Source organism: Ursus arctos, chromosome X (assembly GCF_023065955.2).
Source record: "Ursus arctos isolate Adak ecotype North America chromosome X, UrsArc2.0, whole genome shotgun sequence".
Taxonomy (NCBI): Eukaryota; Metazoa; Chordata; class Mammalia; order Carnivora; family Ursidae; genus Ursus; species Ursus arctos.
The window spans coordinates 42,945,463-42,971,623 of record NC_079873.1 but is presented as its reverse complement, the minus strand read 5'-3'; the positions used below and the strand labels follow the sequence as shown (position 1 = coordinate 42,971,623).

The 26,161-nt window shown below is 37.5% G+C and overlaps 1 pseudogene; it reads left to right on the top strand.

The window, feature by feature from the left end:
- LOC113248826 (pleckstrin homology domain-containing family A member 1-like) overlaps window positions 1-26,161 on the top strand; it is a 38,238-nt pseudogene that overhangs the window by 323 nt on the left and 11,754 nt on the right.

Sequence of the window (26,161 nt, the reverse complement as noted above, 5' to 3'; positions counted from 1 at the left end):
ATTTAGGTAGAATTTGGCAAGGATTGAAGTTTCTAAACACTAAGTGAGAGCAGAATTAAAGGAATATTCCTCTTTAATTATTACTTTATTTCTTGGTTGCTGAGGTCTGGGAAATGTGAAATATTGGTAATTGGCAGACAAAAAAATCATAAACTTAGAAAAGCATATCATGTATTTAAAATAGAGTTTTTGACTTACTGTGTAGGCAAAAAATAATGAAAAAGAGGAAATCACTATTTATTTCTGAGCAAAGTCATAATCATAATTCCATTAGCACCCCTCAGCTTTGCTACTGTCTTTTAATATTCAACTGTGTGAATGATAAACAACTGATAATAGTGAGATTGGGGTGGGTTATAGTATAAAACTTGGAAAATCTGTATATTTAAGTAGGCTGAGTATTTTGGGAAAAAAGTATTGGCGAGAATGTGGAGAAAAGGGAACCCTCTTGCACTGTTAGTGGGAATGTAAATTGGTTCCACAACTATAGGAAATAGTATGAAGTTTCCTTGAATATTAAAAATAGAACTACCATATGATCCAGCAATTCTACTTGTGGGTATTTATCCAAAGAAAAAGAAATCACCGCTTTGTACCTCGATACCCAGCACTGGAGATGTTCATTTGTAGAGATCCAGGTATATCTTCTTACTTCTCAGGCTGATTTCGTGGGTGTTCAGAATGGTCTGGTAGATACACAGCTCAATTCAGGGGACTGGCTGAAATAGGGTCCCCCTACTCCTCCACCATCTTTTTTTTTGAAGGAAACAAACTGAGGGTGTCGGGGGAGAGGGGTATTGGGCTAGGCCAGTGATGGGTATTAAGGAGGGCACATATTGCATGGAGCACTGGGTGTTACATGCAAATAATGAATCATGGAACATTGTATCAAAACCTGGGGATGTACTGTATGGTGACTAATATAACAAAATAAAAATTATTTTAAAAAAAGAAAGCAAAACCAAATCACTAATTTGAAAAGATCTATGCACCCCCATGTTCATCTCAGGACTATTTACAATAGCCAAGATATGCAAGCAATTTAAGTGTCTGTCTATCAATGGAAAAATGGATAAAGAAGATGTGTTGCACACACACACACACACACACACACAGGAATACTATTCAGCCATAAAAAAGAAGGAAATCTTGCCATTTGCAACAACATGTATGAACCATGAGGGCATTAATGCTAAATGAAATAAGTTAGACAGAGAAAGACAAATACTGTATGATCCTACTTACAGTGGAATTTAAAACAAAACAAAACAAAAACCAAGCTCACAGATACAGAGAACAAACTGGTTGCCAGAGGCAGAGAGTAGGGGATGGGCAAAATGAGTGAAGGGGGTCAAAAGGCATAAATTTCCAGTTATAAAATAAATATGTTATGCGATGTAATGTAAGCATGGTGACTATAGTTAATAATACTGCATTGCATTGAAAGTTGCTAAGGGAGTAAATCTTAAAAGTCCTCATCACAAGAAAAAAATTTTTTGTAACTATGTATAATGATGGATATTAACTAGACTTGTGGTGATCATTTCACAATATATATGTGTACTGAATCACTATGCTATACGGCTGAAAATAATATAATGTTATATGTCAATTACACCTCAATAAAAAAATAAAGCAAAAAATTCACTCTATTTTGTAATGGCCATCTTTAAAAAAAATAGAGAATATATGAAATGAGACTACTTCTAGAAGACAGGGATTTATAGTTGAAGTGCAGCAGCAATAAAATGACATGGCTTTATCCCGACTGTAGTGTAAGTTTCCTCAAGGTCAAAGTGAAAGAACAAGGTGGTTAGCTTCCAATAAAACAGCAATGGAGAGGGATGAGGGAGCCTTCTAGAAGTCCTTGAAATTTTAAATATCTTGATGGTGATTACACAGATATATAAATAATTGAGCTGTGCACACACGAGTAGTGCATATTACTGCTTGTAAAATACCTCAATTTAAAAGATATTTAAAAAAAGAACAGATGCTTTTGCTTATGGGCAATATGGAGTAAAAAAGATCAGATTTACCCTCATAGCTGAGACAACAAAAAATGTTTCAAATCATATGAAACATCAGTTTTCAAGACACTGGAGATCCAGAGAGTCAAATATGGAAACAAATGAGGTGAGCTCAAAGATTTCCCCAGTTTATTGCCTTAAGAGATTTTTCTGGGCTATGGTGCAGGGAAGGAGAATTGAAGAAAAGACTGATGGACTCCCTGCATTGAGAAGATAGAACTGAATGTCCAGAAAGACCTAGATGGCTAGAATTTTCAGGAGAGAGAACTGAAGAGGAGAAACTGCACAAGGATAAAACCCCAGATATCTACAAAGAGTCCCCTTTCGCATTCAGCTGAGGACTGATCAGAACACGCATTTGAGGAAAGTACCCTCAAGGTCAGGTAGAGAATCACCCAAAAGGATTAGAGCTAACAGTGTCTGGAGTGAATGCAGGGCCAGAAACAATGCCTGTTCCCACCAGTCACACTAGAAAACCTCAAAATTCATTGGGCATTGGGTAGAGTACACAGAAGGGTAGCTTTGGTAGGGGAATAATTAGGCCTATATTGAACACCATTCCAGTCCTGTAACAAAACTTAAAAGCATGACCTATAGGATCAAAGTATTTTCAGGTACCTTAACATGTCCCAGAACTATGTCAAGAATATTTGAAAGAATACAGACATATTCAGTATTAACAAGGTAAAATCTACAATGTCTGGCTAATATCCAATGGAACGTTACAAAGACTGAAAAGAATGCATAAAAATATAAATTATATTGAGGAGAAAATTAAAACAATTGGAACTGATCCAAGGCTGATAGAGATGTTATAATTAGGAGCCATAGACATTTAAATAGACATTATAACTATATTTCATCTGTTCAGAAAATTAAGTAGAGACACGGAATATATATAAGAAGACCCAAATAGACATTCTGGAGATGAAAACAAAAATTTGTTCGATGTAAAATATGATGGATAGAATTAATGGCAGATTGGACACTGCAGGAAAAAAAAGATTAACGTAGTTGATGGCATAAACTATCCAAAATAAGACACAGAGGAAAAAATGAATTCTACAAAATGAACAGAGTATCAGTGAGGTCAGTGAGTTGCAGGACAATTTACCAAATGACTAATGGATGGATAATTGGAGTGTCTCAAAGAGGAGAGGAAAGAGAAAAAAACTAAAGAAATAATAGCCGCAAATTTCTAATGATGAAAACTATAAACATAAAGAAACAGGAAGATAAATTTCAAGCACAAGAAAAATGAAGAAAACTACACTTGTGTATATTATGATCAAATTGCTTAAAACCAGTGAAGAAGAGAAAATCTTTAAAACATCCAGAGATAAAGCCATGTTATGTCTGGAGGAACAAAAATAACGATGACGTCTTACTTCTCCTTGGAAACAATGCACACAAGACAGTGAAGAAGCATTTTTAACATACCGAAAGAAAAAAAAAAGTCAAGGTAAAATTCTGTATCTGACAAGAATATCTTTTGAAAGTGAAGATAAAATAAAGACATTTTTTCAGACTTACAAAAGCTGAAATAATTTATTACTGGCAGGCCCGTACTATAAGAAATGTTAAAGAAAGTGCTTCTTGCAGAAGGAAAACGAGAGCAGTAAAAATATGCATCTATAGAAAGGAATGAAGAGGGCCAGAAATGGTGTGATATTACTATTTATAATAAATACATATTTGATCTTTGTTCACTACTCCTGGCAAGTATTTCCTAAAATCCTTATAATTTCTTAAGAGCCATAAGGACATCTTTTGTTATACTATTTGGTCTTTGTTCTCAGTTCCTGAAATAGTTTCAGAGCATAAAGGTGAAGTGGATGTCTTTTGTTATTCATAACAAACCCCTTTCAACAACACCTGAGATTATGTTAATGAGGTGACTTTTGGAATGCCTTTCAGGATGGGGACTGGTTGCCAGGGGAACCAAACCTGATAACAAGGTTGGAACTTTCAGTTCTATCTACCCTCCCCAACCTGTAGGAAAGGGGGAGGGCTGGAGATTGAGTTCAATCACTTACAGCCAAAGATTTAATCCATCACTCCTTTGTAATAAAGCCTCGATGAAAACCTAAATGGATGGGTTCAGAGAACTTCCAGGTTGGTGAATATTTGGAGATGTGAGGAGAATTGTGTGCCCTGAGAGAGCATGGAAACTCTCTCCTATGTATCTCTTCCATCTGGCTGTTCATCAATTATATCCTTTTATAATAAACCAGTAATCTACTAAGTAAATATTTTCCTAAGTTATGTGAGCTTCTTTAGCAAATTAATCAAACTCAGGAAGGGGGGGGTCATGTGAAACTCTGATTCATAGTCAGTAGGTCAGAAGCATAGGTAACAACTTGGACTTGCAATTGGTGTCTGAAGTTATGGGGGGCAGTTTTGTGGCGCTGAGCCTTTAACCTGTGAAATTAAATTGTAGGAAACTCAACTGATGAAGAATTGTTTGGTATGGGGGAATGGCTCTCTACACACACCACACACACACACACACCTCTGGTGTTAGAAGTGAAGTAGTATTGTAGTAGAGTATTGAGAGTGGAGGAGACACACAGAAGGGTGTTTTTCCTCTAGAAATGGTAACAAAATGGATAAGGAAGTGTTTTTCTTATTTAAAACTTTTGAAAAGAAAATTGACTGTTTAAACAAAAATAATAATAATATGTATTGTACGTTTTATAACATATGTAAAAGTAAAATATATATAATAATGGAATAAAGGTCAAGAGGCAAGAATGGGCAAGCTATTTTAAAGATTTTATATTGTACCCAAACTGGTGTAATATTACTTGAAGGTAGACTACAGTAAGTTAAAGATGCATGTCATAAATCCAAGACTGATGACTAAAATAAAAAAATTAAAAAGTTATAAGTAATAAGCTGATAACAGGGATAAAATGGATTCAGAAAAATACTTGACTAATGGGAAAGAAGGCAGAAAATGAGAGAAAAAGGAACAGAGAACAAATAAGACAAATAAAAGATAGAAAAATACTAAACTCAAACCAAACCATATCAATAATGACAAAATATAACTGGTCTGGACATTCCAGTTTAATGTCATAGCTTGGCAGATTGGATAAAAATGAAACAACTATCTGCTGCCCAGTAAGAGGTACACTTTACTTTTAAAGACACAAATAGAAAAAAAAATATAAAGTTTGATAAAAATATACCATGTTAACGCTAGTGTAAAGAAGAGACAAAGCAGATTTTAGGGCAAAGAGTATTACCACATTAAAACAAGGGTATTTAATAATGATAAATTAGTCAATTAGGTAAGAGGATATAACAATTATGTCTATCTACCTAATAAGAGAGCATCAAAATACATGGAGAAAAACCTGATAGTACTGTTGTGTTAGGATAAAATCCAGTTCTCCTCCAGTGTTTTTCCTTTATTCTCACAGTACTGCCACACTTATAACACTTCTGACACCAGATATGTGTGTGGGGTTTTCCCAATCAAGCAATTCTGCTACACCAACTTGGTGTCCTACAATTTAACTCAGTTCAATTCAGTTCTGAAACTATCTACCTGAAGATAGCATCAGGTCCACAGGTTAAGAACTCAGGCCCACAAGACCTGTGCTTCTCACTAATGGGTTATAATTCTGAGGCTCCCACAACCTCATCTTTAAATATGATTAATTTGCTATAGTGACTCGTAAGACTCAGGGAAACACTTATGTTTACCAGCTTACTTATTTTTTTAAAAATTTATTTATTTATTTGAGAGAGAGAGAGAGAGCATGAGCAGGGGGTGGGGAGGGGCAGAGGGAAAAGCAGACTCCCCACTGAGCAGGGAGCCAGACATGGGGCTCAATTCCCTGACCCTGAGATCATGACCTGAGCCAAAGGCAGCCACTTAACTAACTGAGCCACCCTGGTGCCCCCATTTGCTGGTTTATTAAGGATATGATTGAAGAAAGAGAGGAACAGTCAGATGAAGAGATACATAAGATGAGGTCTGAGATGGTCCTGAGCACCAGGATGTCTATCCCCATGGAGTTGGGGTGCATCACCCTCTTGGTATGTGGGTGTGTTCACCAACCTAGAAGCTCTTTGAATCTCATACTTACTGGGATTTTATGGGGACTTTCTCACATAGGCATAGTCAATTATTAACTCAATTCCCAGCCCTTGCCCCTTTCTGGAGGATGGGAATGAGGTGGATAGTGCTGAAAACTCCAAGCTTCTAATCTTAGCTTGGACTTTCTGGTGACCAATCACCTATCCAAGATCCCACCTAGAGTCACCTCACTGGAACAAAAGATGCTCCTAGTGTTGCCGGATTGCAGGGTTCTTGTCTCACGGAGTCCAAGAATGAATCTCATGGACACAAAAGGGTGAAGTGAAGTGTAAGTTTATTAAGTGACGGTGAGAGCAGAAAGGAAAGAAAAAAGCTCTCTAGAGTGAGAGGGGTCCCAAATGGGTTACCACTGAGGGCCTTTAGCGGCAGTCTTTATTGAGAACTGACTGGAAAGCTTGCGGCCATGAGATTCTTGTCCCGTCTTGGGGACTATTCCTGCCAGGAATAGTTTCAGAGCCCAGTCAGAGTAGTCAGGGGCCTCCTCTTTCTTCTGCCTATACCTTAACCCCTTCCCTATTCATGGGACAGGACCTGTGGGCAGAAAGGGCTATACTGGGATTGTGAGGAGTGATGGATTGTATGGTTTTTAATTTGTGGGAGTTAGGGATAGTGCAAGTCTCCAAGAATCTGGAAGCAAGGCTTCAGGACCTTGAGGGGCCAGCTGCTGCCAAGATCAGGTTCCTTTTAAACATTAAGGCACTAGGGCAGCCATGAGTTCCTTGAGGAAGGTCACGCTCTGTATGTTTCAGGTATCTATCAGTGGGCTGCAAGCTGTAAGGAGATTTTTTTTTTTAAGATTTTATTTATTTATTGACAGAGAGAGAGACAGCCAGTGAGAGAGGGAACACAAGCAGGGGGAGTGGGAGAGCAAGAAGCAGGCTCCCAGAGGAGGAGCCCTACATGGTGCTTGATCCCAGGATCCTGGGATCACGCCCTGAGCCGAAAGCAGACGCTCAACCACTGAGCCACCCAGGCGCCCCAGGAGATTTTAATTTAAGCTACATTTCTTTCGCCTTTGTTTCCCACATCACTAGTCCTTTTATCACTTGAGAATTCGCAAGGGTTTCAGGAGCCCTGTGTCGGGAACGAGGGTCAAAGAGCAAATATCATAACAAAAGATGCTCCTGGTACTCTTAACATTTAGGAATTTACAAGGTTTTAGGAACTCTGTGCCAGAAACTCGGGGCTGAGACAATATATATTTTTTCTATTATCTCACAACTGCAAAGTGAAATATTCAAATCCACAATTATAGTCAAGGACTTCAATACTCTTCTCTCATATCTGATAGAAAATATAAGCAGAAAATTATCAAGGATATGAAGCAGACTTGAACAACACAATCAACCAGCTAGACTTGACTGACATTTATAGAACACTCTACTGAGCAACAGTAGAATATACATTCTTCTCAAGTACACATGGAACACTTAACAAATGAATCATAGTCTGTGGAATAAAAACAAGTCCCAGTAGAGGTGCCTGGGTGGCACAGAGAGAGAATTAACCCCAAAGTAAGCAGAAGAAAGGGAATAATTAAGATCAAAGTAGAAACTGATGAAAGAGAAAAAATTAAAACAATGGAAGATCAATGAACCCAAAATCTGGTTCTATGAGATCAATAAAATTGATAAATTTCTAATCAAAGTGAAAAAAAGAAAATTCAATGACCATTTCTATCTAAATGGGGCAGCATCTACTGAGTTTTGACTTCTTCCACTAGGGAATGCAAACATCATGTTACTGGTGCTTCTAATTGTGAAGAGAAGTTGCAAGTTCTCATTTTTATGTGAAATCTGATTTTTAAATGTTGGCCATCAATTCAAAAAGTTTCAGCATTATGAGGGCCAAACACAACCCATCTGTAGGCTTCCAGGTACTATGTAATTATGGGATAAACATTTTAAGTAGAAGTTGAGAACTGAGATACTTCATTTCTTACAGAAAATTGCTAAAAATTAATTCTAACTGTAATGTTGAATTTTTGTGTAATTAGATAATTTAGTACACTTGCATCTTGTTTTATCTAGCCTCAATCCCATCGTTCTGAATCTTGGCAGCATAAATTACCTGGGGAGCATTTATTTATTTATCTATTTATTTATTTAAATTCAATTAATTAACATATATGTATTATTAGTTTCAGAGGCAGAATTTAGTGATCCATCAGTTGTGTATAAAACTCAGTATTCATTATATCAAGTGCCCTGACCTGGGGAGCTTTTAAAAATATGAAAGACTAGGCATGCCTGACTGGCTCAGTCAGTAGAGTATGCCACTCTTGATCTCAGGGTTGTAAATTCAAGCGCCACACTTGGTATAGAGATTACTTAGAAATATAAACCTTTAAAAAAAAGTGTAGGAAATACTGAAGACTAGATCACACCTCCAGAGATTCTAATTTGATTTGTCTGAGGAGCAGCTGGAGCAATTGGATTTTTAAAAAGGTATGTAGGTGTTTCTAACTTGCAGATAAAGTATCTTTGGCATAGACTGATATAAGAATGAATTCTTAGTAGGACAAATTACCTTTTGAATACCCAGGAAAAGGAGGATACGATTCGCTCAAGGGAAACTCAGTTTTCGTTACTTCTCTTTAGTCCCAAACTAATCTCTATTAGGGTCATTTTTCAACTTGTGCTCAAATAAGTTGTCAGCATTCATTTGCTTGATGATCACCAATTCATTCAATGTTTTGTACTCTGCATTTAAATCCTGGGATTCAAAGAAAATAAGATATAATTGCTTGGGTTTTACATGCCACTATCTAGTAAAGGGAGTGAACATGTTAACAAATCTTCCTTGTTATAATCTACTGTGTCCTAAGTCATTGCTCTTTGGCATATAGTCAGTTCTTGTTTTCCACCGCAATTTCTACCACCATTATGGGCAACTTCAAGATTTCTTTAGACTGTCCATCCAAGTTATCTTCAAAGCTCCTTGATGCCCACAACTCCAACAGCTATTAATTCTATCCACTTTAAGCTCCAACTCTATGGCTTTTACTATGGATCATACATTACAACTTGATATAATTTGTCTCTCAATATTCACCAGTGATAATTTTCTTCAAAATTGATACCTTTCTATCTCTTTTACCTCTACTACTTGGTACTGTTAGCCTATGTCCCCTTCTTCTTGATGTTCTCCCAGGAGCATCATACTTCAGGTATACTTTATTTCAAGGACAAATCCAATTGATAGTAATGATGCCTGAAGCAGTAGTAAAAAATTTTAAGGCCATATCTGAGATCATGTAGTAGTGTCTGTCAATGGATATAGGAAAGAGGATGTCAGCATACTCGCCCTCCTAGCTTTAACACTGTGTTCCCAGACATCAGGGTTAACAAAATCACACATGTAACAGTTAGATACAAAATTTTGACATCAGTTACCACAATTCAAGGTTTTGAACTCACAGCATTTGGTAACCCTACCTCTGTGGCATTTATCTTATAAGAGCTATAGCTCTTATAGTAGCTATTTGCATATCCATTATATCCTTACTTTTTTATTATTGTGTCCAATTAGCCAACATATAGTACATCATTAGTTTTTGAGGTAGTGTTCAACAATTCATTAGTTGCTTATAACACCCAGTGCTCATCACAAGCTCCTCAAAAACAAAAACCATGGCTTACTCACTTCTGTACCCCTTACACTGCTTGGAATGACACAAAAATGACTACAGAAACCACATTTATTGGGTGCCGAGCACTGTGATAAAGCATCTTAATTAACAAAATGATCTGTTAAGTATCACAACTACCTTGATCAATGGGCCCTATCTTTACCACAGTATTACAGATGAGGAAACTGAGTCTCAAAGAGGTTAAATGACTGCTGGGTCAATTAAAACTTGGACTAGAACCTAGGCCTGACATCAATATCCATAATCCTTATGCTGTACTCAAAATTTGCAGAACCATGAGTCCCCATGGACTGGGAGTGTGGGCTCCAGAATCTCTGCCACCATGTGGAGGCTGAGACAGCACAGGAACACGTGCAGAGTGGCAGCAGTTCATGCCTATGAAAGCATAAGCCACAATGGCATGGGGGCTGCATGTGTGGAGGGCCGTGGATGGGTAGAGGACTGTGGTGCAGTTTGGCTTGAAGAGCAGCTGAGCAAGGTGTGAGGCAACTGCTGGTCTGCTGAAGGGTTGGCAAGCACTGGACTCCCTGAGTCTGAAGTGAATTCTGCCCTGTGCCATAGAATCATGCTTTACATTCACACCTTGACGTTGCAGATGACTGGTGCCAGAGTTGAAAGTAACTTGCCCAAGGTCACCCAGTGTAATGTTCAAGCTCAGGAATACCTGTGTGAAACATCACAGTCACATTTGTGATTTTATAAGACATCAAGGAAAATGAAAACACTGGGAAATGTCTTCGAAGGTACTTCATATTGGATACAAGAGAAGATAGTTACTTTTTAAGTTTTTATTTAAATTCTAGTTAGTTAACATAGAGTGTAGTAGTTTCAGGATCAAATAGAGTGATTCAACACTTCCATACAATACCTGGTGCTCACCATGAGTCCGCTCCTTAATTCCCACCACCTATTTAACCCATCCCCCCCCACCCCCTCCCCTCTGGTAACCAGCAGTTTGTTCACTATAGTTAAGAGTCAACGTCTTGGTTTGCCTCTCTCTCTTTGTTTGCTTTTGCTCATTTCTTTTGTTTCTTAAGTCCCACATATGAGTGAAATCATTTGGTATTTGTCTTTCTCTGACTGACTTATTTCACTTAACATAATACTCTCTAGCTCCATTCACATTATTGCAAATAGCAAGATTTCACTCATTTTCATGGCTGAGTAATATTCTATTGTATGTATGTACCACAGCTTCCTTATCCATTCATCAGTCAATGGACACTTGGGCTGTTTCCATAATTGGACTATTGAAAGTAATGCTGCTATAAACATAGGAATACATGTATCCATTTGAATTAGTATTTTTGTATTCATTGGGTAAATACCCAGTAGTGAGATTGCTGGATTATAGGATACTTCTATTTTTAACTTTCTGAGAAATCTCCATACTGTTTTCCACAGTGGGAGCACCAATTTGCATTTCCACCAACAGTGCGAGAGGGTTCTCCTTTATGCACATCTTCACCAACACATGTTGTTTCTTGTGTTGTTGATTTTAGCTATTCTGGCAGGTGTGAGGTGATATCTCATTATAGTTTTGATTTGTATTTTCCTAATGATCAGTGATGTTGAACATCGTTTCATGTGTTTGTTGGCCATCTGTATGTCTTCCTTGGAAAAATGTCTTTTCATGTCTTCTGCCCATTTTTAATTGGATTATTTGTTTTTTGTTTTATTTTTAAGATTTTATTTCTTTATTTGACAGAGAAAGAGGCAGTGAGAGAGGGAACACAAGGAGGGAGAGTGGGAGAGGGAGAAGCAGGCTTCCCACTGAGCAGGGAGCCCAATGCGGGGCTCGATCCTAGAACGCTGGGATCATGACCTGAGCCGAAGGCAGACGCTTAATAACTGAGCCACCCAGGTGTCCCATGGATTATTGTTTTTTGAGTGTTGAGTTTTATAAGTTCCTTATGTATTTTGGATACTAATCCTATATTGGAAATGTCTTTTTCAAGTATCTTCACCCATTCCATACATTACCTTTCAGTTTTCTTAGTTGTTTCCTTCGCTATACAGACATTTTTTATTTTTATGAAGTCCCAATAATTTAGTTTTGCTTTTGTTTCCCTTGCCTCAGGAGATATATCTAGGAAGAAGTAGCTATGGACAATGTCAAAGAGGTCACTGCCTATGTTCTTCTCTAAAATTTTCATGGTTTCAGGTCTCACATTTAGGTCTTAATCCAGTTTGAATTTATTTTTCTGCATGGTGTAAGAAAGTTGCATGGTGTTGTCCAGTTTTCTGAACACCATTTGTTCAAGAGATTGTCCTTTTCCTTTTGGATAATCTTTCCTTCTTTACTGAAGATCAATTGACCTATATAGTTGTGGGTTTATTTCTGGGTTTTCTATTCTGTTCTATTGACCAATTTGTTTATTTTTGTGCCAGCACACACTGTTTTGATGACTACAGCATTGTAATATATGTCAAAATCCAGAATTGTGATGATTCCAGCTTTTCTTTTCTTTTTCGAGGTTGCTTTGGCTATTCGGTGTCTTTTTTGGTTCCATACAAACTTTAGGATTGTTTGTTCTAGCTCTGTGAAAAATGCTGTTGGTATTTTGATAGGGAGTGCATTGAATGTGTAGATTGCTTTGGGCAGTACAGACATTTTAATATAAGTTGTTCTTCCAATCCATAAGCATGGAATGTCTTTCCATTTCTTTGTGTCCTCTTTAGTTCCTTTCATCAGTATTTTATAGTTTTCAGGATACAGGTCTTTTCACCTCTTTGGTTAGGTTTATTCCTAAGTATTTTATGGTTTGGGGTACAATTGTAAATGGGGTTGATTCCTTGATTTCTCTTTCTGCTGCTTTATTATTGGTGTATAGAAATGCAACAGGTTTTTTTTTTAATAATGATTTTTTATTATATTATGTTAGTCACCATACAGTACATCCCCGGTTTTCGATGTAAGGCTCAATGATTCATTAGTTGTGTATAACACCCAGTGCACCATGCAATATGTGCCCTCCTTACTATCCATCACCGGTCTATCCCAATCCCCCACCCCCCTCCCCTCTGTAGCCCTCAGTTTGTTTCTCATAGTCCATAGTCTCTCATGTTTCATTCCCCCTTCTGATTACCCCCCCTTTCTTTATCCCTTTCTTCCCCTACTGATCATTCTAGTTCTTATGTTCCATAGATGAGAGAAATCATATGATAGTTGTCTTTCTCTGCTTGACTTATTTCACTAAGCATTATCTCCTCCAGTGCCGTCCATGTTGTAGCAAATGTTGAGAACTCGTTCTTTCTGATTGCTGAGTAATATTCCATTGTATATATGGACCACAACTTCTTAATCCAGTCATCTGTTGCAGGGCATCTCAGCTCCTTCCACGATTTAGCTATTGTGGACATTGCTGCTATGAACATTGGGGTGCATATGGCCCTTCTCTTCACTACGTCTGTATCTTTGGGGTAAACACCCAGTAGTGCAATGGCTGGATCATAGGGTAGCTCAATTTTTAACTTTTTAAGGGACCTCCACACTGTTTTCCAGAGTGGCTGTACCAACTTGCATTCCCACCAACAATGTAGGAGGGATCCCCTTTCTCCACATCCTCTCCAACAATTGTTGTTTCTTGCCTTGTCTATTTTTGCCATTCTAACTGGCGTAAGGTGGTATCTCAGTGTGGTTTTGATTTGAATTTCCTTGATGGCTAATGATTTTGAACATTTTTTCATGTGTCTGTTAGCCATTTGTATGTCTTCATTGGAAAAGTGTCTGTTCATATCTTCTGCCCATTTTTTGATTTGTTTATTTGTTTCTCGTGTATTGAGTTTGAGAAGTTCTTTGTAGATCTTGGATACCAGTCCTTTATCTGTAGTGTCATTTGCAAATATCTTCACATAGACCAATGGAACAGAATAGAGAGCCCAGAAATGGACCCTCAGCTCTTTGGGCAACTAATATTTGATAAAGCAGGAAAAAACATCCGGTGGGAAAAAGACAGTCTCTTCAATAAATGGTGCTGGGAAAATTGGACAGCTACATGCAAAAGAATGAAACTTGACCACTATCTCACACCATACACAAAAATAAACTCCAAATGGATGAAAGACCTTGATGTGAGACAGGAATCCATCAAAATTCTAGAGGAGAACATAGGCAGCAACCTCTACGACATCGGCCAAAGCAACCTTTTTCATGATACATCCCCAAAGGCAAGAGAAACAAAAGATAAAATGAATTTATGGGACTTCCTCAAGATTAAATGTTTCTGCACAGCCAAGGAAACAGTCAGAAAAACTAAGAGGCAGCCCACGGAATGGGAGAAGATATTTGCAAAAGCAACAGGTTTTTGTACATTGATCTTGTATCCTGCAAATTTACTGAATTCGTGTATCACTTCTAGCAGGTTGTGGTGGAGTCTTTAGGGTTTTCTACATAGAGTATCATGTAATCTGTAAATCATGACAACTTTACTTCTTCCTTGCCGATTTGGATGTCTTTTATTTTTTTCTTGTGTGATTGTTCTGGCTAGGACTTCCAGTACTATGTTAAATAATAGTAGTGAGAATGGACATCCCTGTCATATTCCTGACCTTAGAGGAAGAGCTCTCAGTTTTTCCACATTTATGATATTCACTGTGGGTTTTTCATATACGTCCTCCAGTATGTTGAGGTATGTTCCCTCTAACCACACTTTGTTGAGGGGTTTTTATCACAAATGGGTGCTGTACTTTGTGAAATGATTTTTCTGCATCTATTGAAAGGCTCATATAGTTCTTATCCCTTCTTTTATTAATGTTGTATATCACATTGATTGACTTGCAAATACTGAAATACACTTGCAACCCAGGAATAAATGCCCCTTGATTGTGGTGAATGATTCTTTTAATGTGCTGTTGCATTTAGTTTGCTAGTATTTTATTGAGAATTTTTGCATCCATATTCATCAGGAATGTTGGCCTGTAATTCTCTTTTTTAGTGGAGGCTTTATCTGGTTTTGGTATTGGGGTAATGCTGACCTCATAGAATGCATTTGGAAGTTTTCCTTCCTCTTCTATTTTTTGGAATAGTTTCATAAGAAAAGGTATTAACTCTTCTTTAAATGTTTGGTAGAATTTGCCTGTGAAGCCATCTGGCCCTAGACTTTTGTTTATTGGGAGATTTTCATAACTGATTACATTTCCTTGCTGGTTATCAGTCTGTTCAAGTTTTCTCTTTCCTCCTGCTTCAGTTTTGGTAGTTTATATGTGTTTAAAAATTTGTCCATTTCTTCCAGGTTGTCCAATTTGTTGGCATACAGTTTTTCATAATATTCTCTTATAATTGTTTGTATTTCTGGTTATTTCTCCTAGCTTATCTGTGATTTTATTTATTTGAGTCTTTTCTCTTTTCTTTTGGATAAGTCTGACTAGAGGTTTATCAATGTTATTACGTTTTTTCAAAGAACCAGCTACTAGTTTCATTGACCTGTACTATTGTTTTTTTAGCTTCTAAATCATTTATTTGTGTTCTGATCTTTAATACTTCCTTCCCTCTGCTGGCTTTAGGCTTTGTTGTTCTTTTTCTAGCTTCTTTAGGTGTAAGTTGTTTGAGATTTTACTTGCTTCTTCAGGTAGGCCTTTATTTCTATATACTTCCCTCTTAGGACCACTTTTGCTGCATCCAAATGGTTTTGGACCATTGTGTTTTAATTTTCATTTGTTTTCATGTATTTTTTATTTCTTCTTTGATTTCCTGGTTGGCCCATTCATTGTTTGGTAACATGTTGTTTAACCTCCATGTATTTGTGGTCTTTCTAAAATTTTTCTTTGGGTTGACTTCTAGTTTCAAAATGTTGTGGTTAGAAAAGTTGAATGGTGTGATGTCAATCTCTTTGTATTTGTTGAGACCTGTTTTATGACCTAGTATGTGACCTATTCTGGAGAATATCCCATGTGCACTTGAAAAGAATGTGTGTTTGACTTCTTTGTCAATTTGAATGCCTTTTATTCTTTTTTGTTGTCTGATTGCTGTTGCAAGGACCTCTAGTACTATGTTGAACAATAATGGTGAGAGTGGGCATCCTTGTCGTGTTCCTGATCTTAAGGGAAAGGCTTCAGCTTTTCCCCATTGAGAATGATATTTGCTTTAGGCTTTTCATAGATGGTTTCTTTTTTTTTAAAGATTTTATTTATTTATTTGACAGATAGAGACAGCCAGTGAGAGAGGGAACACAAGCAGGAGGAGTGGAGAGGAAGAAGCAGGCTCCCAGCAGAGGAGCCTGACGTGGGGCTCGATCCCAGGACTCTGGGATCACGCCCTGAGCTGAAGGCAGACACTTAACGACTGCGCCACCCAGGCGCCCCTTCATAGATGGTTTTTATGAAATTGAGGAATATACCTTTTATCCCTACACTCTGAAGGGTTTTAATCAGGAAAGGATGCTGTATTTTGTCAGTGCTTTTCCTGCATCAACTGAGAGGATCATATGGTTCTTGTCTCTTCTTTTATCAATGTGATTTATCACACTGATCAATTTGCGAATGTTAAACCACCCTTGCATCCCAGGGATGAATCCCACTTGGTCATGATGGATAATCCTTTTAATGTACTGTTGGATCCTATTAGCTAGGATCTTGTTGAGAATTTTGGCACCCATATTCATCAGGGATATCAGTCTGCAATTCTCCTTTTTGATGGGGTCTTTGCCTGGTTTGGGGATCAAGGTAATACTGGCCTCATAGAATGAGTTTGGCAGTTTTCCTTCTGTTTCTAGTTTTTGAAACAGCTTCAGGAGAATAGGTATTATTTCTTCTTTGAATGTTTGGTAAAATTCAATAATTGTAAATATTTATGCACCTAACAAGTGAGCACCCAAATATATAAAACAATTAAAGACAAACATAAAGGAACTAATTGATAATAATACAATAATAGTCAGGGGAATCTGTCAGGCCCTGGACTCTTGTTTTTGGGAAGGTTTTTGATCACTGCTTTAATCTCTTCATGACTATTAGCCATCAGGGAAATTCAAATCAAAACCACCTTGAGATACCACCTTACGCTAGTTAGAATGGCAAAAATTGACAAGGCAAGAAACAACAAATGTTGGAGAGGATGTGGAGAAAGGGGATCCCTCTTACACTGTTCGTGGGAATGCAAGTTGGTATAGCCACTATGGAAAACAGTGTGGAGGTCCCTTAAAAAGTTAAAAATAAAGCTACCCTATGACCCAGCAATTGCACTACTGGGTATTTACCCCAAAGATACAGACGTAGTGAAGAGAAGGGCCATATGTACCCCAATGTTCATAGTAGCATTGTCCACAATAGCTAAATTGTGGAAGGAGCCGAGATGCCCTTCAACAGATGAATGGATAAAGAAGATGTGGTCCATATATACAATGAAATATTACTCAGCCATCAGAAAGAAGGATTACCCAACATTTGCAGTAACATGGATGGGACTGGAGGAGATAATGCTAAGTGTAATAAGTCAAGCAGAGAAAGACAATTATATGGTTTCACTCATTTATGGAACACAAGAAATAGCAGGGAGATGGGTAGGAGAAGGAAGGGAAAAATGAAGTGGGGGGTAAGCAGAAGGTGAATGAACCACGAGAGACTATGGACTCTGGGAAACAAACTGAGGGTTTCATAGGGGAGGGGGTGTGAGGGATTGGGCTAGGCCAGTGATGGGTATTAAGGAGGGCACGTATTGCATGGAGCACTGGGTGTTATACGCAAACAATGAATCATGGAACACTACATCAAAAACTAATGATGTACTTTATGGTGACTAACATAACATAATAAAAAATTAAAAAAAAGAAAAGAATGTGTGCTCTGATACTTTAGGATGGAATGTTCTGAATATATCTAAGTCAATCTGGTCAAGTGTGTCATTCAAAGCTATCGTTTCCTTGTTGATGTGTTACAATGATCTGTCCATTGATGTAAGTGAGGTGTCCCCTACTATTATTGTATTATTATCAATTAGTTCCTTTATGTTTGTCTTTAATTGTTTTATATATTTGGGTGCTCACATGTTAGGTGCATAAATATTTACAATTATTACATCTTCTTATTGCATTGTCCCCTTTATGATTTATATTTCCTTCTTTGTCTCCTGTTAAGCTTTGTTTTAAAGTCTACTTTTTCTGAAAAAAAAGTTTTGCTACTCTGGCTTTCTTTTGACATCCATTTGTTTGGTAAGTGTTTCCTCATTCCCTCACTTTCAATCTGCACATGTATTTAGGTCTAAAATGAGTCTCTTGAAGGCAGCATATAGATGGGTCTTGTTTTTCTTTTTAATCCATTCTGATACTCTGTGTCTTTTCATTGGGTCATTTAGTTCATTTGCTTTCAAAGTAATATGTATTTAGTGCCATTTTATTACTTGTTTTGTCTTTGTTTCCTGAGATTTCTCTGATCATTTCTTGTTTTTGTCCTTTTGGTCTGGTCTTTCCTACTCAAAGAGTCCCCTTTAATATTCCTTGCAAGGCTGGCTTAGTGGTGATGAACTCCTTTCATTTTTGTTTGTCTGGGAAACTCTTTCTCTCTCCTTCTATTCTGAATGATAACCCTGCTGGATAGAGTGTTCTGGTCTGCAGATTTTTCCCATTCAGCACTTTGAATATATCATGCCAGTCTCTTCTGGCTTGCCAAGATTCTGTGGAGAGATCTGAAGCTAACCTTTGGGTCTTCCCTTGTAAGTTAAGGACTTCTTTTGTCCCGCTACTTTTAAGATTTTTCTTTATCACTATATTTTGCAAATTTAATTACAATATGTGTTGATGTTGGCCTGCTTTTGTTGATTTTGTTTGGGGGGGGGGGTCTGTGTTCATCCTTTATCTGGATGTCTGTTTCCATCCCCAGATTAGGGAAGTTTTCAGCTATTTTTTCTTCAAATAAATTTTTTGCCCCCCCCCTTTTTCTCTCTTCTTCTTTTTCTGGGACTCCTATAATATGAATGTTATTAAGTTTGATGGAGTTACTGAGTTCCTTATGTCTATTCTCATGTTCCATAATTCTTCTTTCTTTCTTTGTTGAGCTATAATATTTTCCATTATTTTGTCTTCTATATCACTTATGTGTTCCTCTGCTTCTTCCAGCCTGCTGTTCATTGCATCAAACCTGTTTCCAATCTCATTTATTGCACTTGTCATCTCTGATAAATCTTTTTTAACATTTTATCTTTGTAGTAAGGGTCTCCCCGATGTCTTCTATTCTTTTCTCAAGCCCAGTGAGTATCCTTATGATTGTCGCTTTAAATTCTCCATCAGGCATTCTGTTTATATGGGTTTCACTTAGATCTCTAAACATGACCTTATCTTGCTCTTTCATATGGGATAAATTCCTCCATCTTTGCATTTTATCTAGGTCTCTGCCTTCTTCTCTGTGTTAGAAAAGGCAGTCATGTTTCCAGCTCCTGAAAGTAATGGCCTCTGAAGAAGAGGTCATGTAGTGCCCAGGGCTTGCCACCTCAGAGAATGTCTCTGGTGTGTGCTGTGTATACTCTGCTGTTGTGTTGTTGCTGCTCTATCCTTCCGGCCAGTCATCTGCAGAGGCTGTCCTTGCTTGCTGTAGGTGGTGGTTGGTCATTGGCCAGAGTGTGGTGATTTTTTAACTACATGTGTTCTGGACTGTTTGTGAAATGAGACCTGACACTAACTTCACCAGAACTGAGGCCCTGCAGAACTCTCTGTTTGGGGATGTGGTGTGGGCATTGATTTGTGCTGGTCTTCTGGGGAGGGAGTGAGGTATGTGTGACTGAGGAAGGTAGTACCACCAGAGTGTAGGGTGGTAGGGCTTGGTGTAAGCAAGTTTGGCATCCAGTGCTGGTGCTACACTGCTTCCCACAGATGGCTCTGTGTTTATGCTGAGGGATAGGGTAGGAAAATGGTGCCAGACAACTCTTTTCTTCCTGGAGATGTGTCTCCATGAATGCTACCTCTCAGGGACACACTGTGAGAAGAGCAAATAATCTCCCCGTGATGTGTCCCAGGCATTCTTCAAATTACTTTTTCCATGCTGTCTGACCCTGTGTTGTTTGCCTGCCTTCTCTCCAGGAGCAGCACTGTGCCCTCAGGCTGTATCCTAGACAAGTTCACTGACCTCCAGGCTTTAGGGGCACCTGGGCGGCTCAGTCGGTTAAGTCTCTGTCTTTGGCTCAGATCATGATCTCGGGATCCTGGGATCAAGCTCTGCATGGGGCTCCCTGCTCAATGGGGAGTCTGTTTCTCCCTCTCCCTCTGCCCCTGCTTGTGTGCTCTTGCTCTCTTTCCCCCCCTCTCTCTCAAATAAATAAATAAAATCTTTGAAAAAAAAAAAAAAACCTAAGCAAAACTCCAGGCTTTAAGCCCTGCTGGTTGTAAGAACTCATGAAATTCAGCCCTTCTTGTTTTCCAAGGCAATGACTTTGGAGAAACGTTCTCTTTGTCTGTTGTCCCATGTGCTCCTCTCTCTCTTGCCCTCTCCACGACTAGGGCTCCCTCCTCTCTGCAGCGCCCACAATTACATTTCTCCCCTAAATCAGGTCTCCAAAGTTCCTACCTTCTTTGATGTGGACTCTTCTCTCCCTTTAGGTGTGGAATTTTTTCTGTCAGTTTTCAGGTTGATTTCTGGGGTACTTAGGATGATTTGATAGTTATCTAGCTGTGTTTGTGGGATGAGGTGACCTCCTACTCCACCACCATCTTCCTCTGTCCCGAGAAGATTGTTTTGTGTGGTACATGGGTAATCCACAGAACTTTCCTTCTGGATCATCATACGTTGGAGCCATTAATCTTACCTACATTTCAAAAGTAGCATTGCAAGTAAGCTAAGACCAAAGGATGAATTCTTTTTTTGTCATGAATGCAGGGATAAGGAAGTATCTCCTTACAAGCTAATGATCAGCAGTATCTAGTAGAATAAGTAAATGTGTTAAACTAATATAAAAACTACAGTACAAAGCAGTCAGATTCACATCATTCTGATAACCTAAGTCACCGGGGTGAATGTGGGAAGAAGCAAGCATCTTAGAAAACTGGCGTTGGTGGTATACCCATCATTACTCCAACTCAGTAAGAAGTAAATAAATATGGTGAAAGTATTGACAAATAATTTGAAGTGGTCATGAGGCCGTCTTCTTTACTCCTAAACCTCCTTCAGATAGTGCAGTTATCAAAGCTGGATATTGTGTTAAGCAAGGAGTGGTGATGAAGCAACTGGAAGAGAAGATTTTTTTTCAGTTGGATGAAAACACAATAGGCTACTTCAAATCTAAACTGGAGAAGGAAGCTCTCCAGATAATACCACTTAAAGAAGATTATGAAGTACAGGAATGTAGACACAGCAATGTAATGATGAGGGACAATCTCTTTGAAAGTGTAACATTGTTTTGAACTTTCTATATGCAGGCTGATAGCCCTGAAGAGATGCACACCTGGATTAAAGCAATCTCTGGGATTTACACAAAAAAAGCAAGTCCCAGGACTTATACAACTGATCATAGAAAGTTGAGTTAACCAAATTGCCTTTTACAGTTATGGTAACTGACTTTGTCAACACTAATGCGAACTTTCTCTACAGTCCTCAGGTTGTATATGTATATTTTTTAATGGTAAATTATTAAAAAAAGGAACTTTACTAATTGAAAAAATCACATTAAGTTTTCTTCCTAAAATTAATTTACTGAATTGGCCCTAGAGTTTCAATTTCTATGTTTTATGCATTTTGAAATTTTTTATACCACACCATTTGAAATGCATCTTTGTTCTAAAAGTACATGCAAACTCATACATTTATATGCATTGGATAAACTCTACATTACTATAATTTGCATGGAATTTTAAATATCAGGTGAAATTTAGCCACCTCATAGGAAACTATAGTGTTTTGTTAATTTGTACCACTTTGTTTTCAAAGTCACCAGCGTCATAAATAAACACGATATACTAAGGACTGTATGGTAGTGCATTTGGAATGGTCATATTTAAGGATATATTTAGATTTTATTTAGGTGGAAGCAAATTGAAATTAATATTTACAACTAATAATTATTTCACTACAGTTTTTTCACAGAAGTTTTAATAAATGATTAAATATGTACTCTTTGTTACATTTAAAATCTTAAGTTGTATTAATGTGTTACATATTCAACACTAAACAAATACAATTAAATGAAAGGTGAAAAGACTACGCTGTTATTGGTTACAGTAAAATTCGGGGAAGAAAACTAAATTTGTCAGACTGCCAGACAAAATAATAAGTGTGAAAAATGTTGAGCTCTGCTAATTAAAGAAATATAAAGAAACATGACCTTTTGTTTTTGTTTTCTGCATTTTCGTTTTTTTGTCCTAAAATATGTGGGATAATTCCTAGTGTTCATTGAGAATATACACTGAAATAAAAGGATAAAATTAGTAAGCTTCCTTTTAAACACAGTTTAGTTGCAACTGGAACACTGCATTCTAGTTTAGGCTGACTGAATCTTCAGGTGGTAAAGCTGCCAAATTCGGCTTTGGTGACAGGGGAAATGGTTTCTTCGTGGAAATGATTGTTAAGTGTCATTGCTTTAAACTCACTTCTAAAAATGCATTGTCTTGGATTGGGAAAGACAAATACCATATGATTTCACTCATATGAGGAATCTAAAAAGAACAAATGAGTAAAGAAACAGAAAGCAGAATCAGACCTATAAATACAGAGAGCAAAGTAATGGTTGCCAGGGTGGAGGGGGGTGAGGGGAATGGGCAAAATGGGTGAAGGGTAGTGGAAGATAAATATTTCTAGTTATGGAATGAATAAGTCATGGAAATACGAGGTACAGCCTAAGGAATATAGTTGATGATATTGTAATAGTGTTGTGGTGAGCATAGCATGATGCATAAACTTTTTGAATCACTATGTTGTACACTTAAAACTAATGTAATGTGCGTCAACTGTACTCAAAAAAATTAAAAAACGATGAAATTAAAATGCATTGCTTTAGGAAAGAACTTGTGCATGTATGCCGCATGGCTCATCCTTCTGCTCTGTGTGTGTGTTTTGTTTGTTTTTCAGAGAATAAAGTCTCACACTGAGTTACTAAAAAAATTTGCCATAATATGAACCGTAATAATGATCCAAAACACAAAACTTTAGCATAAGCATAGTTTAATTTATTAGGCTGGATGGTGGGTGCATGGGCTACATTGTATGACTCTGTATACATTTTTAAAAAATTAAATTTATTTCAATGAATTTGAATGAAAGCTTCCTTTTCTGTTGGTTTAAATATTCAAGCATCAGCATCTTTTTTTTCTGTTGTGTAGTTCAGGTAAGGAAGAAATTATTATAAGCAATGGGCTAGACATTGCGCTAGATGCTTGGGGTACAAAAGTGAAGACACACACAGTCCCAACTTTTTCTAACAGTCTGGTGAAACAATAGAAATAGTTCACATTGGCTACATGATTATGTAGAATTTATGAGAGACAGAAGTATTTTAAATGGATCTTATTTAATTTTCACAATGATGCTATGAAGTAGGTATTAATTTTACCCTGTTTCTGACACAAATTAAAAAGCTTTTCTAAGCCCACGTTCACCCAGCTATTAAATAGCAAAACTGGAATTTAAAAGGATATCAGCCTGGTTCACCATGATGTTAGTTAGACAGCCTCCCAAAATACATCATTTCCATATAAGCAGGGAACTCCCACATAATGTAGGAGGTGATACTACCTAGCAAACTGCATAGATGCTGTGGGTGCCAGGGGACAGGCACTGTGCCCAAGCATCCAGGTATGATGTCAGGAGACATTGTCAAGGAGACACGTGATGAGCAAAATATCCCTACGCTTCCTTTAAAAGATCAAAACCTGGTGAGGTAGTTCTGACTTACAGATTTACAACAGTAACTTCAAGAAATACCAAAAATTCCCTCAGAGAAGACCCTCGAGAAGGAGACTTCATGCTGTTTCTCCAACACAGACTCAGGAATTATACCAGCATATCTTCCAGTCCCATGGCAGCAATGTGGAGAGCACAACTTCATTCTGCATTTCATCTTGAGCTGTTGCCTAGCTGGACTTGCACCTGATTTTTTTCTCCCTCCCCCAAACTGAAGGACTTTATTGAAAACAATGACTGATAGAAACTCTCGATTTTTGCTTTAAAGTAAACTGACAACATCTTCCAGATTTTCCTGGTACTGCACATTCTTGTCACTGTTTTAAAAACTCTGAGTTTCAAAACCAAATTAACAAAAACTTTGCTGGCAAAGATTCTCCTCAAAGATCTAGCCCTCATACTACTTATTTTTCTAAATTTCATATCTGTACCTTTTTTTTTACTATGTTCTCTGTGCTGTACATTACATTACTGTGTGTTATTTATTTTATAACTGGAAAACCAGGGGCACCTGGATAGCTCAGTTGGTTAAAAATCTGTCTTTGGTTCAAGTCATGATCCCAGGGTCCTGGAATTGAGCTCCACGTCAGGCTCCTTGCTCAAGCAGGGAGCCTGCTTCTCTCTCTCCCTCTGACTGCTGCTCCCCCTGCTTGTGCTCTCTCTCTCTCTCTTGCTCTCTCTCTTTTTGTCAAATAAGTAAGTAAAATCTTTAAAAAAAATAACTGGAAAACCATACCCCTTAATCCCCGTCACCTATTTGATCTATCCCTCCACCTCCTCTACTCTGGCATCCATTAGTTTGTTTTCTGTAGCTATCTATGTTCCCTGTATCTATGAACAAAACTCATAGATAGTTGGTAAATTTGTTAGATTGTTAGTTTGTCTTGTATTTTAGATTCCTCATATAAGTTAAGTCATACAGTATTTGTCTTTGTCTGTCTGATTTATTTCACTTAGCATAATACCCTCTAGGTCCATTCATGTTGTCACAAATAGGAAGATTTCATTCTTTTTTATGACTAATATTATATTGTATGTATATATGACATCTTTCTCATCCATTCATCTATCAATGGACATTTAGGTGGCTCTCATACCTTAACTGTTGTAAATAATGCTGTAATGAATATAGGGGTACATAAGTCTTTTCAAATTAGTGTTTTCACTTTCATTGGGTAAATACCTAGAAGTGAAATTGCTGGATTGTAATGTAGTTCTATTGTAAATATTTTGAGGAACCACCATACTGTTTTTCACAGTGACTGCACAAATTTACAGTCCCACCAACAGTATATAAATGCTCCCTTTTCTCCACATCCTCCTGAACACTCGTTATTTCTTGCTTTTTCGATAATAGCTATTCTGACAGGTGTGAGTTGAAATATCAAATTGTGGTTTTGATTTGTATTTCCCTGATGGTTAGTGATGTTGAGCATCTCTTCATGTGCCTGTTGACTACCTGTATGTTTTCTTCAGAAAAATATCTATTCAGGTCCTCTGTCCATTTTTTAATCAGTTTATTTTTTTGATATTGAGTTTTATGAGTTCTTTATATATTTTGGATGTTAACCCTTTATCGGCTATATCATTTGCAAATATCTTTTCCCATTCAGTCGGTTGCTTTTTTTGTTTTGTTGATGGTTTTCTTCACTCTGAAAAATCTTTTTTGTTTGATGTAGTCCCATTTGTTTATTTTTGTTCTGTTGTCCTTGCCAAGCGGCAAAAATGAAAGATGGTTTCCAGCCATGGAGAGCTCATTGAGGGTGGGAAGCTGGCAGAGATAGTGCAGCACATATCATAGATGATATTGGTACACAGTGATGTACTGGAGGTAGGAATTGCAGGTAGGTAGGTAGGTAGGTAGGTAGGTAGGTAGGTAGTTGGTTATTAGCTAATTGAAGATGACATAATTCTCTCGGATAATCAAATTCTGGGCAAATAATTTCTAAGGTGTTGTCATGAAGTCCCAAACATTAGAGTTTTACAAGGGACCCAGTGGATTTTGGAACTACAACTATGTCATTTGAGTGAAGGTATAGTTCCACAGGGTTTGGAAGCTTCTGAGCAAGGTTTTCTGGAAAGTTTGGATGCCATGATTGAACATATCCCATCAGGCACACTGTAGCACTACATTTTGTAGAAATTGGTCCATTTCTCAGTGCTGATAGGGCCAGTGCTCCAGATATAGGTGGCACTGGATGGCAAGCCCTCTGTATACATTTTAATGGCTTTAACATGTTATATAATATTTTAAATTAATGATCATAAGAACACAGATAATTTAGTTCTATCTCTTTCTAAACTTATAAAGTCAATTTATAATGCCCCTAACATATGTTAAGTTCACTTTAACAATTTTATTATGTATCATTCAGATATAAGATGCTCTTACATAGCATACCATGGTTTATCATGTATACTATATTGCACTCGTGTTTCCAAATTTGTATCTGAGGTAATTTAGCAATACATAGTCTATATAAATAATGAGAGTGAAATATTAAAAGAGGAGGATAAAATCCAAGAAACTTGAAACCTAAAAGACTACATTGG